The 16,141-nt window shown below is 46.1% G+C and overlaps 1 protein-coding gene and 1 long non-coding RNA gene across 12 annotated transcripts in view; one reads left to right on the plus strand and one right to left on the minus strand.

Annotated features, from left to right (window-relative positions):
• The window catches only part of LOC125172019 (phospholipid-transporting ATPase IB), a 647,472-nt gene that overhangs the window by 506,719 nt on the left and 124,612 nt on the right, over positions 1-16,141 (plus strand). The gene's annotated exons all lie outside the window — the stretch shown is intronic.
• On the minus strand, positions 1,295-2,728 carry LOC125172066 (uncharacterized). Its single transcript, XR_007154580.1, has 3 exons — positions 2,658-2,728; positions 1,598-1,726; positions 1,295-1,412 (listed from the first exon to the last, which is right to left on the minus strand). It is a non-coding gene; the product is annotated as an uncharacterized LOC125172066 (long non-coding RNA).

The raw sequence follows: 16,141 nt of genomic DNA on the forward strand, positions 1-16,141 counted from the left end.
AAAGGACTAATGTTGCTTTCAATATGCACCCAGATTCACATTAAGTACCTCTTTTAATTACCAGGAATTATTGTAATGCCTGGTCAATGGAATAATTGACCCTCAACAGCCAGCGCTGCCGCGCACTAAGTAATGGCACCGCCTCCTCAGAGTAGCAGGTATGAGGGTGATTTGGAGGGACTGAAGAGAGATTTTCTCAGCCAGCGCTCTGGGAAGTTCCAAGGCAGCCCAGTGGGAGCCCCAGAGAGGGGACTCATTTGGGCTTACCCAGGAGGAAATATGCTGAGAGCCATTAGGATTTTATCCTCCGCATCCTAAAGGGGTGCGTAAAGGAATGAGTTAGGAGTGTGAAAGAAATTACTCGGTAGCTTGGCAGTTTAGGACTCATGTGGTCAGTGAGAGGCCCCAGCGCAGGTGGAAGTGTTCCAAACTTCCTCTACCCAGGAAGGTTTCTTTCCAGCCCACACTGCAGTTCCGCCCTCCCTTTTTAAAAAGGGACATTTTGATTTCAAATGTGGGGTCAAATGAATCCCCAAGCTTGGTGTCATCTCATTCTCAATTATCACAAATCGTTAGATACCTTACAAATCATTATCACAAATCATTAGATATCTCACAAGTAATTTTGTGCCGTATTGAGGTTCGCAGAGAATGTGTTTTTAAAAAATTGACTATGTCCGGATGGGATCGAACAGCATAGTATACACTACCTGGTAGAATCCTTACTTTGCGGTTGATGTCCTAATTCTAAGCAGGGTTAGATTTTTAATTTTTTTGAGGGCTCTCGAGTGCACACACACAGGGGAAGGGGAACAGAGAGAGAGAGAGAGAGAGAGAGAGAAAGAGAATATCTTAAGCAGGCTCCACGCTCAGCGAGGAACCCGACTCAGGGCTCAATCCCATGACCCCGGGATCATGACCTGAGCAGAAATCTAGAGTCGGGACTGAGCCACCCAGGAGCCCCAAGGTTAGATTTTAAACTACCATCCCCCGATCCCCATTATAATGTCCACCTATCCACCGACGTTACCTTGTGTTGGGCGTTTCGCATGGAGCTTTTACTGAGTGATCGTAACCACTCGGTCTAAGTAGTAGTGTTTGTGAGGCTGCTGAAATGTCATAGCTGGGCACTGTCACCGTTGAGGTCAGTCAGAACTGAGTCCTAATCTTAACCGAGCTGCAGTCAACCAATGTGACCTTTAAATAAGATGCTAAAATGCCCAAACTTAAGTTTCATCCATCGTTTTAGTCAATATAGCACCAGGTAAAGAGGAGCACCCGCTGTGTTGCCTATTATAATTATTGCCCCCAAGACTGCATAGCCAGGAAACGATGGAGGTACAATCTGTACTGACTGTTTTTTGACTCCTGAAGCTTGTGCCTTTCCAGGATGCCCTATCACCGATCCATCCCTAGAGTTTAAGAGAAAATATGAACATGCTTCAAAAATGGTGAAAAATAAAACAGCAGTGCTTGCTTTCATCTTTAAAAACAGTAGATGAGAAAACAATGTCAAATATAACGGAAAGTTTCACAAATACATTGTGATCTTGGCCAGGAAATTATTTTCCGTACATAACACTAGACATTCATTTACCTCTAGCAAGTTTCAATCGGGGAGAGGAAAACATTCGAGTATTTACTGCTGGTTCTCAAGATAGCTGTGTCTTTCCCCACGAAGGAAAGGTACAATGTCCAAAGAGATTGTACGGGCACGTGCTGACACCTGAACTTGACAGAAAAGATCGTTTAAGTTCAAATGCCTCAATTAGAGGTTGATTTTTGTATTTGTTTGGATGTTTGATCTGGTGAGTAGGTTCAATTTTTAAGAAGTAAGTTCTCTTAGATTCCGTGGATAAATATAAAAAATGACTAAACAAAACACCACCACCAACAACAACAGCATCTGCATTTCTTGCAGTGACGGGAGTTAGGGCTCTGATGTAGACTGCCAAGTCTTTCGGAACTTCTCCTTGAGAAGCTTCGGTTTTTATCATGGAGAGTGGACTCTTGGGTGGGAAACATTCTTATTGGTCAGCAAAAGCCAAAGTTCTGGTCCAGCTTTACTGTTCCCTAGTTCTGAGTCCTTGGGCAGTTTAACTGTAAAAGAATAGAAGATGACCTCCTACAACGCAACAAGTCAACCTGTAAAATAACCATCCCAACACCGACCGAGAGACGTCGCAGTCATGATCTCGCTTGATATCTGTGCTCTTATATGTTCACGGCCACCTTCTATTTCCTAAAACTTCTTCTCTCTTAACACCCAAATTATGTCCCTTGCCTCAGTTCCTATCCGTGTCTTTCCACCTCCTTGCTGGTTCTTCTTTTCCTTTCTGGCCATCACGTGTGGTGTCCCTCAGAGTTCAGTTGAGTCCTTCGCTAACTTGTTATCACTTCCTGTGGCCACCTCGTCCATCGCCATGCCCCGACCAAATAGAAATATTTACGCTGCAGATGTAAATCCCTAACCCTCACCTCTTCCTGAGTACCAGACTCACATTTCTAAGACCCTCTTCACACTCCCCACCCCAACACTCAACATACTCAAAATCCAGACTCATTGCCTATAACCTATGGGCTTAACGCATCATTGTTCATTTCTGTGCTTCGACACGGAACATGGGATTTTTCTTACACTCTCGCTACTCCCTGACCTACAAATCCATCTTTTCCTAATCCTGTCTTTCTCTTCGTCTTCTCTTTCGTCCGGCAAATCCGCTTCTCTCCGTGTTCTCAACTGCCGTCACGATGGTTGTGATGTCATCACCTTCTGTTCGACTCTAGAAGCTACTGTGGATGATCTCCACGTCATAACCTCCTTCACTCCAGGCTTTACGCCGGAGTGCAAACTTGTGGCTGCTTAGAAACTTGTTAAGGGCCCCGCTTCCCTACCGAGTGATCTCAAACTCCTTGGAAGGGCTTTCAGGAGCCTCACAATGGAGCCTTTCTGTACCGTTTGCTACCTCTTTTTTTCACTGCACCCTGTGCAGAAACATGCAGCATATTTCCAAGCTTCTGGTTATGCTGTTCCCCCTATGGAATGCCCTCCTTCCTCCTCCCTCGACTGTTAAGATTTCGCTCACGTTTCAAGGACCAAACCCTTATCATGTGTCAGTATTCCATCATGATAGGGATTTCTACCTACGTGAAGTTTTCTCCAGACTTCCAGCAAAATTCATTTCTTTCTTCATCCCTGCCCACAGCTCATGGTCATTTTTGCTGGAAGAACATCTGTTCTGCTTTGTTAGCATCAAGGGACTGTATATCCGAGTCTAACCAGGAATCCAGAAGCCAGGCTGATTATTTAAAATCGCGTGTTTTAATTCAAAGAATTGGTTGCAGAGGCAATACAAGGTCTGAGAGAGAACGTGGAGGTGAACCCCCACAGAAAGTGCCCCCCGCCCTAGGCTGCAAGGCCAAAGGGAATACACGGTAGTATGGGCCTGGTAGCTGGGTCACCCTGCGGGAGTGGTCTGTCCCGGCAGGGAGCAGGATCCCCAGGGGAAGCGGGGCCACTTCTGGAGACCTGCAGGCAGAGGGGAGAGATCCTGGCTTCTGCCTTCTCACCCTCTAATCTCTTGCCAGAAGCTCTCCCGGCAGAGCCCAGTTGGGGCCCCCCCGGAGCACGCAGCCTGCAGGGGTCAGGCCGGTGAGACAGAGCAGAGCAGGGATTTGAGCGCAGCAGAGACCCAGCACTGGCACGGGTTACGTCCGTCTCCGGAACATATTTAGAGTGGCTTAAAAACAGGGACTTCATCTGACGTGCATTTGTAACCGTACTGCCCAGCACCAAGAAGCTTTCATAAATATTTAGTGAATCGAAATGAGCTCTAAAGTTTCCTTCCAAGCCTAAAATCATGCTTTCACTCCCCGTGCATTGCCTCCATTTATCATAACCTTGAAACAAAAACATGAAACATCTCCATGAAATTTTTCTTTATCACATCGCCGATTTGTGCGTAGTTATTTACTTAAACCCCGGCTTCAGTTCAGTCTTCGACCCTGTTCCCTTATTACCCTCGAGCCGGTGCTATTTATCAGCTCGGGGTCGGTTTTGAAACCTTTTCCACCAACTGGGAGTCAGATTAAAATACAGGAAGGGAAGTGGAGACATTGATTTGAGAAATGCTAACAATGTGAGGGGGAAAAGGGGGAACAGAAAGCGTTGTTGCGGGCAGTTTTCACATAACTCGTCCTAAATGGGCCTTTGAACAGACTCCCACGCTGGTCTGTGGCCAGGCTCCCCCGCGCCCCCCAGAAGAGACGTTGAGGAGCGTGGCGGGCTGCCCGTGGGCGACGCACAGCAGGTCTCAGGCGGAAGGCTCGGTAGCCGGTCCCTGCCTGCCTTTTTAAGTTGTCTTGCCCTCCCTTTGGAGCCGTTCCAAAGAAGAAAGGCGTCACCACGGCAGCACCCGGGGGCCTGGCGTTCGGATGCACGCACCTTCCGAGATCGAGTCACCTCTCACTTAGGAAGCCACTTCCGGCCTTCCTCTTCTGATGGCACCTGCCTGCGGCAGGTCTAGACCGGATGGGCTAGATCCCGGGTTACAGCCTCACACGCGGGTCACGGGGTCTAATGTTTGAGATAGTGGCCGGGCAGAGCCAGAAGAAATCTTAAGGAACATCCCGAGCCCTTTGTTTCCTGGTGAGGAAATGGAAGCTCAGGGAAAGGTCCCTCTTTCGCCGCACACGCCCCAGAAGTTGTTTGAAACCCTCACCTTGAACATTATGTCACAGTGTTGTCAGTGTCATTAATCAATTTGCTTGTCCTTTCTACGTGTCTCCTCTTATTTCGAATCGAATTGTAGGCGTTTTTTTTTTTTTTTTCTTTCTGTATGCCTCCTTTATTGGCTTCTTTTGGGTTTGGACTCCGAGATCTCCAGACAATGTCCCGGGCCCATGTTTCCTGTTTTGTTTTGTTTTTCTTTTTTTACCCCAGCACCCATGTCCTTCTTTCTCTTCAGTCCACTTGCTCTCACCCCCAGTGCCTCAACTCTCACACTCGCTCTGACGTTTCACTGCATGAACAGATTGTACTCAGCTCAAAAGGGTTGCAGCTGGGGGCACCCAGGTGGCTCGGGTAAGCGTCCAACTTCGGCTCAGGTCGTGATCTCACGGTTCGTGGGTTCGAGCCCCGCGTGGGGCTCTGTGCCGACAGCTCGGAGCCTGGAGCCTGCTTCGGATTCTGTGTCTCCCTCTCTCCCTGCCCCTCCCCAGCTTGCACTCTGTCTGTCTCTCTCAATAATAAACATTGAAAAAAAAATTTTTTTTTAAAGAAAAGGCTTGCAGCTAAGCACACACACCTGATAGCAACCTCTGTAGGTAGAATTTCCGTGTCTTTGAGATCATCATTCAGTTCAGCTCCTGGCCGGAGCTGTGGTCTCCTCTGTCCTAGAGCAGTATGGACGCAGTTCATCAAAGCTAACCCCAGATGTTCAGCATGATGACGTTACAATATTCTCATTTTCTCCCTTCCCATTTCTTCCCTTCCCTTCCTTTCCTTTCTCCCCATTTAAAGACTCTGTAAACCTGTGGAGGACCAATTTTATCTTTAATTCTGCAGGTTAGATCAGTAGATGTCTAATTCAAGCCAAATACTAGTTGTTTTAATTGATCAGATCTGTCCTTCACAGTAACCCTAAAGTGCTGGTTTTAGTGTCCATTACTTTATGAAGAAATTGAGAGAGAGATTGATTGATTGATTGATTAACTTACCCAGCATCACAGAGATATTAGCTACACAGCTGTGGTTCAGTCCTAGGTGTGACTGATTTCAGACCTGCTCACTGTATGATATTATGACGCAGGTGGCTATGTCAACCAGAATTCATATAAGTAACTATAATTTCAGGAACAATCACTAATTAATATTGACATAAATTATTTGCTAGAAAATTCTATCTTGGTAAAGCTTAAAAATAACCTGGCTTCGGGGCGCCTGGGTGGCTCAGTCGGTTGAGCGTCCGACTTCAGCTCAGGTCACGATCTCGTGGTCTGGGAGTTCGAGCCCCGCGTCGGGCTCTGGGCTGATGGCTCAGAGCCTGGAGCCTGTTTCCGATTCTGTGTCTCCCTCTCTCTCTGCTCCTCCCCCATTCATGCTCTGTCTCTCTCTGTCTCAAAAATAAACATTAAAAAAAAAAATTAAAAAAAATAAATAACCTGGCTTCTATGCTGGTAACTATTTAAGGAAACGTGTATCTTTTCCCTCCTTGTAAATATAAAAATAATTTCTTCCTAATGGCGTGTGTTATTTTAAAATGTGAGTTGATAGCTCATAGCAATGAACTATAATAGAATAAGAGACCTTATTTAATTCTAAGATTTCTTCAGTATTACAGAATACATCTTCAATCCTTGAGTATTAGCCCTCCCCCCACCCAATTGTTGACCGTGAAGAAAGAAGATGAGAGAAAATAAGAGAAGGCAGATGTTTAAAGAGAATAATTGTCTGTAGAAGGACATATGTTTTTAGATTCAGTGAATTCATCTTTTATGAAGTGGAAATCCTGGCCAAACCACATAAATGGACTTAAGCTGACTGCCAGATAAGGAGCATTTTAGACACGAAAAGGCACTGCTACAGCCTGAAGGATAGGTTTCCCAAAACATTCTGATAAAAGCAAAATGCTTCGAGACGCTAGAGGTGCATGAGTGATAGATAGGAGGTTTTCTCGGGAAGGGGCATCAGTTACTAAGATAGAGGAAGGGAAATTTGTAACGGGAAGTGAGGAAGCCAAAATGTTGTATTTGTGGATTGGGCTCTGCAGGCCTCCAACCACGCGGTGTTCCCAATCACAAAGTTACTTTTTGCTGGTGACTACATGGTTGCGCAAGGCGCCAGATCCCTGGTTAAACGGGAGAAAAAGACCAGCCAACGTGGTGTAGAGCATTCGACAGTGTGAAAACTATGTCTGTTGCCTGCGGGCACTAAAGGGAAACGTAGAAAAGAGAGCCCACTCTCCAGCCAGAAGGGGATGAGCCGAAGTCTACATGATACGACAGTGCTTTATTTTATTTGTTGTATTTTTACAATGGCTTCTTTTAAGATTTGTTCTGATTTGTGAAAGTTTGAGGACCGCCCCCCCCCCCCCCAGGTTAACGAATCAGGACACGGAAGAGTAGGGCCCAGTGGAGGCAAGGACAGCATGAATTCCAGTGTCACCATCGGGACTTGTCTTCCATTCCTCCCAGCAGCCTGTCGCTGGACATTTGTCCCCCACTTTGTCCCCCACTCGTAATCTGATGTTAGGGGGTACTCTATTTGTTACTGTGATGATTTTAAGTCAACTACCCTTGTATTCTTCGTGAAAAAGTTATTTAAGAAAGCACATTGCTATCTAGGGTTTGGTACTGGAATGGAGTGTTCAGCAGTAGGAAAAAGTGGTTTCAAATACTATTCCTCTTAGGCAGGGGTAGGATTCCGTGGGAGTCCTGAGAGTCGCTATGGACACCTGTGTTTCTCTAGACCTCGTACAGTCACTGAATTGGAGGACAGAGCCGGAAATAATGCTGCCTGGAAAGTGAATGCAATTCACCTTTAAAGGAATGTGTATTTTTCCAGATATGAAATCATTGGTGTCTTCATGTATTCTCTTCCCAAATTATACATTGTCCTTTTTACTGGAAACGTGCAGGTGAGCTCATTGTTAAGACTTCGATGTAGGGAAAACTACAGGCCTCTATCTGGGAAAAAACACACGAAAGGTCTTGGCGAAGGTATTTGGCATTATGGCAAATGACTTATCCGCCATCTTCATTTCTTTTTTTTTTTTTTGATTCCTTGCATTTGAGCTAAGGGGTGGGAAAAAAGAGCCTGTGACTACTTTTCAAGAGTAAACTATAGGGGCACCTGGGTGGCTCAGTCGGTTAAGTGGCCGACTTCGGCTCAGGTCATGATTTCACAGTCCGTGGGTTCGAGCCCCGTGTCGGGCTCTGTGCTGACAGCTCAGAGCCTGGAGCCTGTTTCAGATTCTGTGTCTCCCTCTCTCTGACCCTCCCCCGTTCATGCTCTGTCTCTCTGTCTCTCTCAAAAATAAATAAACGTTAAAAAAAAATTCAAGAGTAAACTATAGGATTTGAGACTATAGGCTCACCACGACATCTAACTCTTGCTAGATATTCTAAAAGTAATATTTGATGAATCCTGTACACACACACATACACATATATTATTAGGTGCACACACACACACACACACACACACACACACACTTTATTAAGGTGCAGGAAAGCTAGAGCTAGTCATTTCCTGGGAGTATAAAGCCTTTACAGGTATTCATAACAGGTGGTCATCCCCATGAGATTGGGTTCCGGTACTCCCAAGGAAGTCTTGCTTTCCTAGGCTGTTGGTAGGATACCAGAAATAGTTCAAGGACTCAGAGCTTTGCCCACGATTACGGTGGTGTCCTAGAATGCACTTTAATAAACACTTATTGAATATCTGCTGTTTTGCAAGCCTCTGTGCTATGTGTGTACAGTTTAATTGATCAGTGATTAATTTGAAATACAACACTTTATGTGGTTATTATTATGACTGTTATCTTGATTGCAAACTTTTCACTGTATTTTGAATTTCAGTTTGAAAATATTTTTCTTTCCGAAAGCTAAGTGTGCTGGTTATAATATGTATATTACCTATTATAAAAATTACACCGAAGCCATTGGCCAGGAATAGCAACTTTTAACGTTTAGGGTTGGTGTGATTCTTAGCTGAGGTGTACCACCTCCTTTTTAACTGTATTCCAATCACTATCCCCAGGAGGCTTGGGGTGTTTGGGTTTTCTTTCTGTCTTGGACATAAAAGAATTGTTATGTTTACGTGCTGAGGAAAACGGTCCCCTGGAGAGGTGCATTCTCTAAGCTCTAAATTAGGAAGTGCAGTGAAGTGGGGTTGCCCTCTGGATTTTCTACACCCCCTACCCCCCACTATAGTCCTAAGAGAATCCCCGCTTTTAGAGGAAATTCATCCTTATTCAACCCATTTTCTCACTTTCAATTTAGCCTTTAACCTGTCAGAACCCTCATCGTTCCTGCCTAACAATTCTCACCATCACCAGTTCTTAATTACAATTCTACAGAATATTTTCTGTCTCTTTCTTACAGACCTCTCTGTAGTGTGTTGCGTTTTCTTTTTAAAACTCACTTTTTTCTTCTTTCTTCTTTTCCTTTAAAGCCATCTTCTCTGGGACTCTTTCTATACTCCGGCCAACCCTTTGCTTCTCCATGCTAGACTCCCTTTCCTCCTTGGTAACTTACATGCTGAAGTTCCCCAAAGTTCTACCCGCAGCCACTGGCTCATTCTTCTTGGCTGGTCTTGTCCACTCATCTGTCTTCTACTAATACCTCTGGACTTATGACCTCCGAGTCTAAATCTCTGAAAGGCAAAATCACTCTTCTAGGTGCCAGACTCAGTGACCCAGAGCCTTTCAGACTTCCCAACTTGGATCACACACACACACACACACACACACACACACCCTGAGCTCAGCATGTGTGAGACATCACATTCCCCCGCACACGCCCTCACCTGTCTACTTTTCTGCCCCTGTAAGTGGCTCTACCCTCTACTAGCTCACATAGCCAGGAGCCACAGTCTTCCCTCTTGCCAGGCTCAGCAGTCACCAAGCCTGGTAGGTTCTACCTTTGAAACTTTGCCAGGTCTCCCTGCCTTCTACTCTGCATGGCCTCGTTGGAATCTCACCGTCCCTGGCCAGCGTGGCCACGGGAGTCCCCGCCCTACGGCTTGGCCATTGGCCCCAGCCCTCTTGAGCTCCCATGCCTTTCCTCTTGCTTGTAGCAGACTCCTTTTCCTGAATATCCCCAACATTTTATTCTCCTTTTACTTATTTGTAGAATAAATCTGTAAGGATCCAGAGGACAGAAACTCTATCTCCCTTGTATCCCAAGAAGTAACTCTGTCCTGTTTTCCCTTTCCCATAATCCCATTAAAGCAATGTCTAATGAATAAGGTCTAACAAAATTCAACAGCAAGGCTCAAAGACTTCTCTTCCAACACAATAAACTAGTATGAGTGAGTCTCAAGGAAAACGTATGGTGAGCCCTTGTCCCTTTAAAACGTGTAAGATGATCAGATATTGGAAAAACTGAACTGAAGGTGAATTCATATTTATGTGTTCTATTTAATGTATTTACCTATAAAATCTTGTGCTGGCATGAAAGATTTGAGCCTAAAAGCTTAAGATTTAAGCTGAGATATGCTATTTTGATTGATTACATGTCATAAAACAATATAGTATTTATGGTTTGAAGTATAGTTTTTGGTGTCTGTTTGATTGAGAAAAATATATCTCAATGTTTCTAAGCTAGAAATAAGCTAAATAATTATTGAGGTAGAGAATGTCTTTACTTCTACAATTTAATTTCTTAAGACTGTTGAAACTTAAGAAGAGTGACACTCTTGTCAAGTTTGGACGGTAAGAATTAACTGCATTTAGTTTTGGAGAGTATGAATTAGCCGCATTTTCCAAGTTGTAGCATAGAATAGGAAAATCCTACCTCAGCGATTGCCTGTATCAATAAGAGGTCAACTCCAGGGGCGCCTGGGTGACTCAGTTAAGTGTCCGCCTCTTGGTTTCAGCTCAGGTCATGATCTCGAGGTTCATGAGTTCCAGCCCTGCATCAGGCTCTGTGCTGTTAGCACAGAGCCTGCTTGGGATTCTCTGTCTCCCTCTCTCTCTGCCCCTCCCCTCGCTCTCTCTCTCAAAATAAATAAACAAACTTAAAATAAAAACACACAACTAAAATACTTAAAAAAAAAAGAGTTCAACTTTAAAATTCTAATAGGTCCATCATCCTGATCAGTAACATGCAGTTATTAAAAATTTTAAAACTTTTTAAATGTTTATTTATTATTTTGAGAGAGAAAGAGAGAGAGAGACAGAGTGTGAGTTGACGGGGGTGGGAATGGGTGCAGAGAGAGAGGGAGACACAGGATCCGAAGCAGCTCCAGGTGCCGAGCTGTCAGCACAGAGCCCGACGCGGGGTTCGAACTCACAGACTGCGACATCATGACCTGAGCCAAAGTTGGACGTTCAGCTGACTGAGCCCCCCAGCCCCCCGGCTGAGCCCCCCAGCCGACTGAGCGCCCCAGTGACACGCAATTTAATAAAATCTCCGTGGTCAGCTTATTGTGTGAAGAGTTTTCATTCTAGACAATCAGAATTTTATTGTAGCCTTCACAATCTGGGCGTCTCTAGGGAGCCTGAGCAGAGCCCCGTGTGAATTTGGAGGAGTTCAGATTAAAGGGATGATGTTCCGAGAACAAGTCGGATCGGTCTGAGTATTGCAAGATTGTTTTCAGCATTAACGGTGGCTGGTGACGGAATGATGAGACCTTCAGGTCCTGGAGTCTCAGAGAACCACCTTGGAAGGAGATAAGCGGACCGCTGTCACAGTCCGGAATTGTAGCTATTCCTCAAGAGGACAGAAAGGACCGCGTGCTTCTGGTCGGTGGGCAGGGCCGTGGGGTTCCCTGTGGCCAGCTGTCGGCTCCCTCCGTGGAAGGCCACCGAGTGCTCGGGGGTTATAAATGAGCAATTGTCGGAGCCCCTGTGGAAAGCATCCGGCAGAAGGGTTAGCATCCCTCGTGTTGTGTTTTTGGCCTGCGATTAGAATTAGTGTGCCACATCTCATATGCCTGCATGTGTCCAAATACCCCTCGCCGGGGTGCGGTTTCCCGCAAAGGGGGAGGTCGGGGCCGCTGCGCGCATCTGCTCATCTGCTCTCATCTTGGGCCAGTGCCAGCCAGCCGCACTTTGCGACTGTGACACGCGCTAATTGTAATCCTTGTAACCTCGTTCCCACAATTGTACACAGAGCCTCGCCTGCCAGGGGCCCAGGGAATGCCTCCTTTTATAGGGAACCAGGCTTGGACCCTGTGCCGAGCGGGTCCAGATCTGAAGTGCAGCGTCTTCTTTTTATTATCAGCTTGAAGGGCAAGGATAGGTGGGGCTAACCAGATCCAGACCCGGCTACCCTGTTTACCGTAGAAAGCCAGGGAGCGACGTAGAAACACATGTCTTGGTAGGAATACACCGTAAAACTGTAGTGCCCCTCCTCCCACCAGAAAAGCTTGGGCAGTGATCATTTTTGGCTGAACGGGCGCAGTCAAGTTTTCCCATCACCAGATCCACCAGCGGAGCCCTGCCAAGAGCCGCAGCCGCGTTCCTGCCAGTTCCTGGAGTCTTCTCAAGTGGCGTTTTATTAAAGTCTTTTATTTCGCTTTCAGTGAACATTCATTTCTTCTGTTTGCCTCCTGCAAGCCAGCGCTTTGACGGGCGCTGCGGCCAGCAGGGGTGAGCCACGGTCTGCGGCCGCCGGGGGCCGGGCCAAGCAGTAAAGGGCGCGAAGTGCACAATGCGTGAAATCGTTCTCTGCTCTTTACGGTTGCCGTTGTTAAGTTCGGAAAAATTGCTCTCACTGTCGAGGTCCATCCGGATGACATGTATTTTAGGAAAGCGACGGAGGCTGCGGTCCCCGCGATCAGGTCCAGATGCCATCCTCCCACCTACTGACGTGGTCGTCTGGGATAACACCGCCTCTAGCCTGAACTTCCCTCCTGTAAAGCTGTTAAGTCCCCTCGCTCCTAGACGTTACCAAAGTAATAGAGACGGAGGTCCTGTGTGGACTTCTCAGGGACAGCGCTGCCCACACCCAGGCTAGGGTATTTCGTGGTAAGTTTGATCATCCGCTTTCTGCCTGCAGAGGGTTGAACAATTTAAATCCCGTCTGGCTTTTATTTTTCCTAAAAATATCATCCCGAGACGATTATGTAATTTTAGCATTTACTGTGAAGTTCCTCTCTGGCAGCATAAAACACTACAGAAAACGTTAGTAGAAGTTTGGGTGTCTAGCTTTTTAATGGGTGGATTTGTGTCACCGTCGAAGAGTGACTCTTTTCCAAGTAGCTGACATGGACAGGGGAGGTAAACACTGGCCAGGAAGGCGCCTCTCAACTTGTTTTCCCTTGTCTTTGCGAGACTCAAGTGATAATGTTGATAATGGATTGATAATGGCCCACGGGGCACATCCCGTAACACAATTTCTACCCTCCCTTCCCTGTTGTCTCCTGTGCCTCTCTCATTCAGAGCACAGTAATTGAAGGCTTGATAAGAGCCATTAAGCTGTGAACAGGTGACCACCTCTTAACATCTTATTCATTTCCAAGGCTTGTTAGCAGAGTTGGTCTGTCAGGGCTGGAGGCTGTGAGTCTGAGATCAAGGTGTTAGCCAGGTTGGTTCCTTCTGAGAGCTGTGAAGGAGAACCTGTCCCATGGCTCTGGTCTCCTAGAGGTATCTGGCCATCTTTGACGTTCCTTGGCTCGCCCACACATCATCCTTTGTGCTGTCCCTGTGTTCATGTCTGTGTTCAGATTTCTCTTTAAAAAACAAAAAAAAAAGTCGGGGCACCTGGGTGGCTCAGTCGGTTAAGCGTCCGACTTCGGCTCAGGTCATGATCTCACAGTTCGGGAGTTCGAGCCCCGCGTCGGGCTCTGTGCTGACAGCTCAGAGCCTGGAGCCTGCTTCACATTCTGTGTCTCCCTCTCTCTCTGCCCCTTCCCTGCTCATGCTGTGTCTCTCTCTGTCTCAAAAATAAATAAACATTAAAAAAAAAAATAAAAATTTTTTAAAAAGTTTATTTTTGAGAGAGAGACAGAGAGAAAGAGAACACAAGCGCAGGGGAGGAGCAGAAAGAGAGGGAGACACAGAATCCAAAGCAGGCTCCAGGCGCTGAGCTGTCAGCACAGAGCCCAATGCGGGGCTAAAACCCACGAACTGTGAGATCATGACCTGAGCCAAAGTTGGATGCTCAACCCACTGAGCCCCCCAGGGGCCCCCAAATTTCTCCTTAGTCTAACACCGGTCATATTGGTTTAAGGGTCCACCCTAATGACCTCATCTTAACTAATTATATATCTCCAGTGACCCTGTTTCCAAATAAAGTCACATTCTGAGGTACTAAGTTTTAGGACTTCAATTTAAGAAATTGGGAGGAAAAGGGGTGGGGCATGTGACTCTTGATTTGGTGAGGTTGGGAGTTCAAGTCCCACCCATGCTGGGTATGGAGACTACTTAAAAAAAAAAATCTTAGGGGCGCCTGGGTGGCTGAGTCGGTTGAGTGTCCGACTTCGGCTCAGGTCATGATCTCACGGTCTGTGAGTTTGAGGCCCGCGTCGGGCTCTGTGCTGACAGCTCAGAGCCTGGAGCCCGTTTCAGATTCTGTGTCTCCCTCTCTCTCTGCCCCTCCCCTGTTCATGCTCTGTCTCTCTCTGTCTCAAAAATAAATAAACATTAAAAAAAAAATTAAAAAATAAAAAAAAATCTTAAAACAAAAAGAAAAAGAATTTGAGAGGGAGGTAATTCAACCTATAACACTATCATACATTGATGTTTCCTTGAAGTATTTTGGGTTCTTACCACCTATACTTCTCCCTAAGAACTAAGCAAGTAAAGACTGGATTGTGCTTATTTTGTAAGCTGCATAGTCTCTCTGTTTCACAGAAGAATCCTCTCTCATTTAGGTCTGGGGTGTCACAAGGACTTTCACATGCTTGCTGTTTTTGCTAAATTCAGGTAAAATAAATAGGAGGTCTCCTTTCTGTCAGGCTTTGAGCTTGGTGCTGAGAATATAAACATGTGTGGTCATTGCCCTCACAGAGTCAGTGAAGAAAACGAAAGTATAGCACAGTATGTTCTGTGTAATGCGTATCAAACTACAAAAGGACATGGTCAATTTGGAGGTGGAGTAAAAAATCTGCGGGGATTCCTTAGGGATTGCCACGACTCCCCTCGACAAGCTCCTGAAGCAAAATAGAGATTTCCCACCCCCTCTACCCCCAAGATTTAAGAAGCGGGAAAGCATTTCGGTGGGAAAGACCTGTTCCAGGACCAGAGAGATGGGCAATAAGGAAGGGGAGGGAGTGGTTCACGGCAAGAGCAGTGAACGGACTTGGGAGAAAAACGTGGAATCAAGTGTTCAGGGCAAGGCGATGGCTTTGGACAAGAAGGGAAATACCTTGTGTCGATGATTAAAATGAAAGTAATTGATACGGGTGTGACTGCAGGTACATTTCATGTTTTCAGGAAAGTTTAGAGTCAAAGATTTGAAGCTAAAGTGCCCGATTGTTACAGGAAATTTCCATGGTTAAATCATCTTTCTTAAATATAAATTGGAGTGTCTCATTTTGCAGCCTAAAACCCTGTAATAGCTTCATCTTGACATTTTGATGTAGTCCAGGATTCTTAACAAGATTTAGAGACCCTCCACAATCTAATTTCTCTTTGTGTCAGCTCTCCCTTGCCCTCTCTGCTCTGCCATATTAGCTCCTGGAATGTTCTGGGCCTCTGCCCAGGCCTGGAACGGGGCCTTCTTTTCCTTCCAGTGGCATGCCTTCCCCTGTTACCCAATCCATTCCCTCCTCCTCCTCCTCCTCCTCCTCCTCCTCCTCCTCCTCCTCCTCCTCTTCCTCTTCCTCCTCCTCCTCCTCCTCCTCGAAGCTTCTGCTGAAAAGTGGCACACTCAGGGGGGTGGTTCCTGATGGCTCCCTACTCCTTCCCCAGCTGCCATCACCTCCCAGAGCACGCTGTTGTCCGCTTTGTTACTTGCATGGCACTTATTCACTGAACATATTTCTTTTCCAATAGATGGCAAGCTCTGGAGGGCATAAACGGTGTCTCCCGTACAGTTCACCATATCTCTGGCATGCCGTATTGTGTCTGGCATATGGCAGGTGTTCAGTGGATATTTTGCTAAATAAATGAATGAGAAACACATAACTGACGGGTCGTGTCTCAAAAATAAGCATGAAGTTAGAAAATAAAAATAAAGTACTTATTACCGGTCACACACAGAAGAGTTAAATTTTAAATTCTTGCCAAACTAATGTAGTTCATATTTAGTTAACTCTCGGGAATGTTTGAAAGAACGAACCAAGGGACTGAAGAATGACGTGGTCAGAACTGACCTTGAGGCTGGAAAGCCACAGAGGACCACGGGAACAGCAGGATGTGTGTGGTGTGTTCCCTAGATTCTCCCAGACTTCCTCGTCTTCTCCCCTTTCTCCTCTGTGTGTTTATGTTGTATTTTCTTTTCCTCCCGCCCACTCTCCACTCTTTCATCC

Source organism: Prionailurus viverrinus, chromosome A1 (assembly GCF_022837055.1).
Source record: "Prionailurus viverrinus isolate Anna chromosome A1, UM_Priviv_1.0, whole genome shotgun sequence".
NCBI lineage: Eukaryota > Metazoa > Chordata > Mammalia > Carnivora > Felidae > Prionailurus > Prionailurus viverrinus.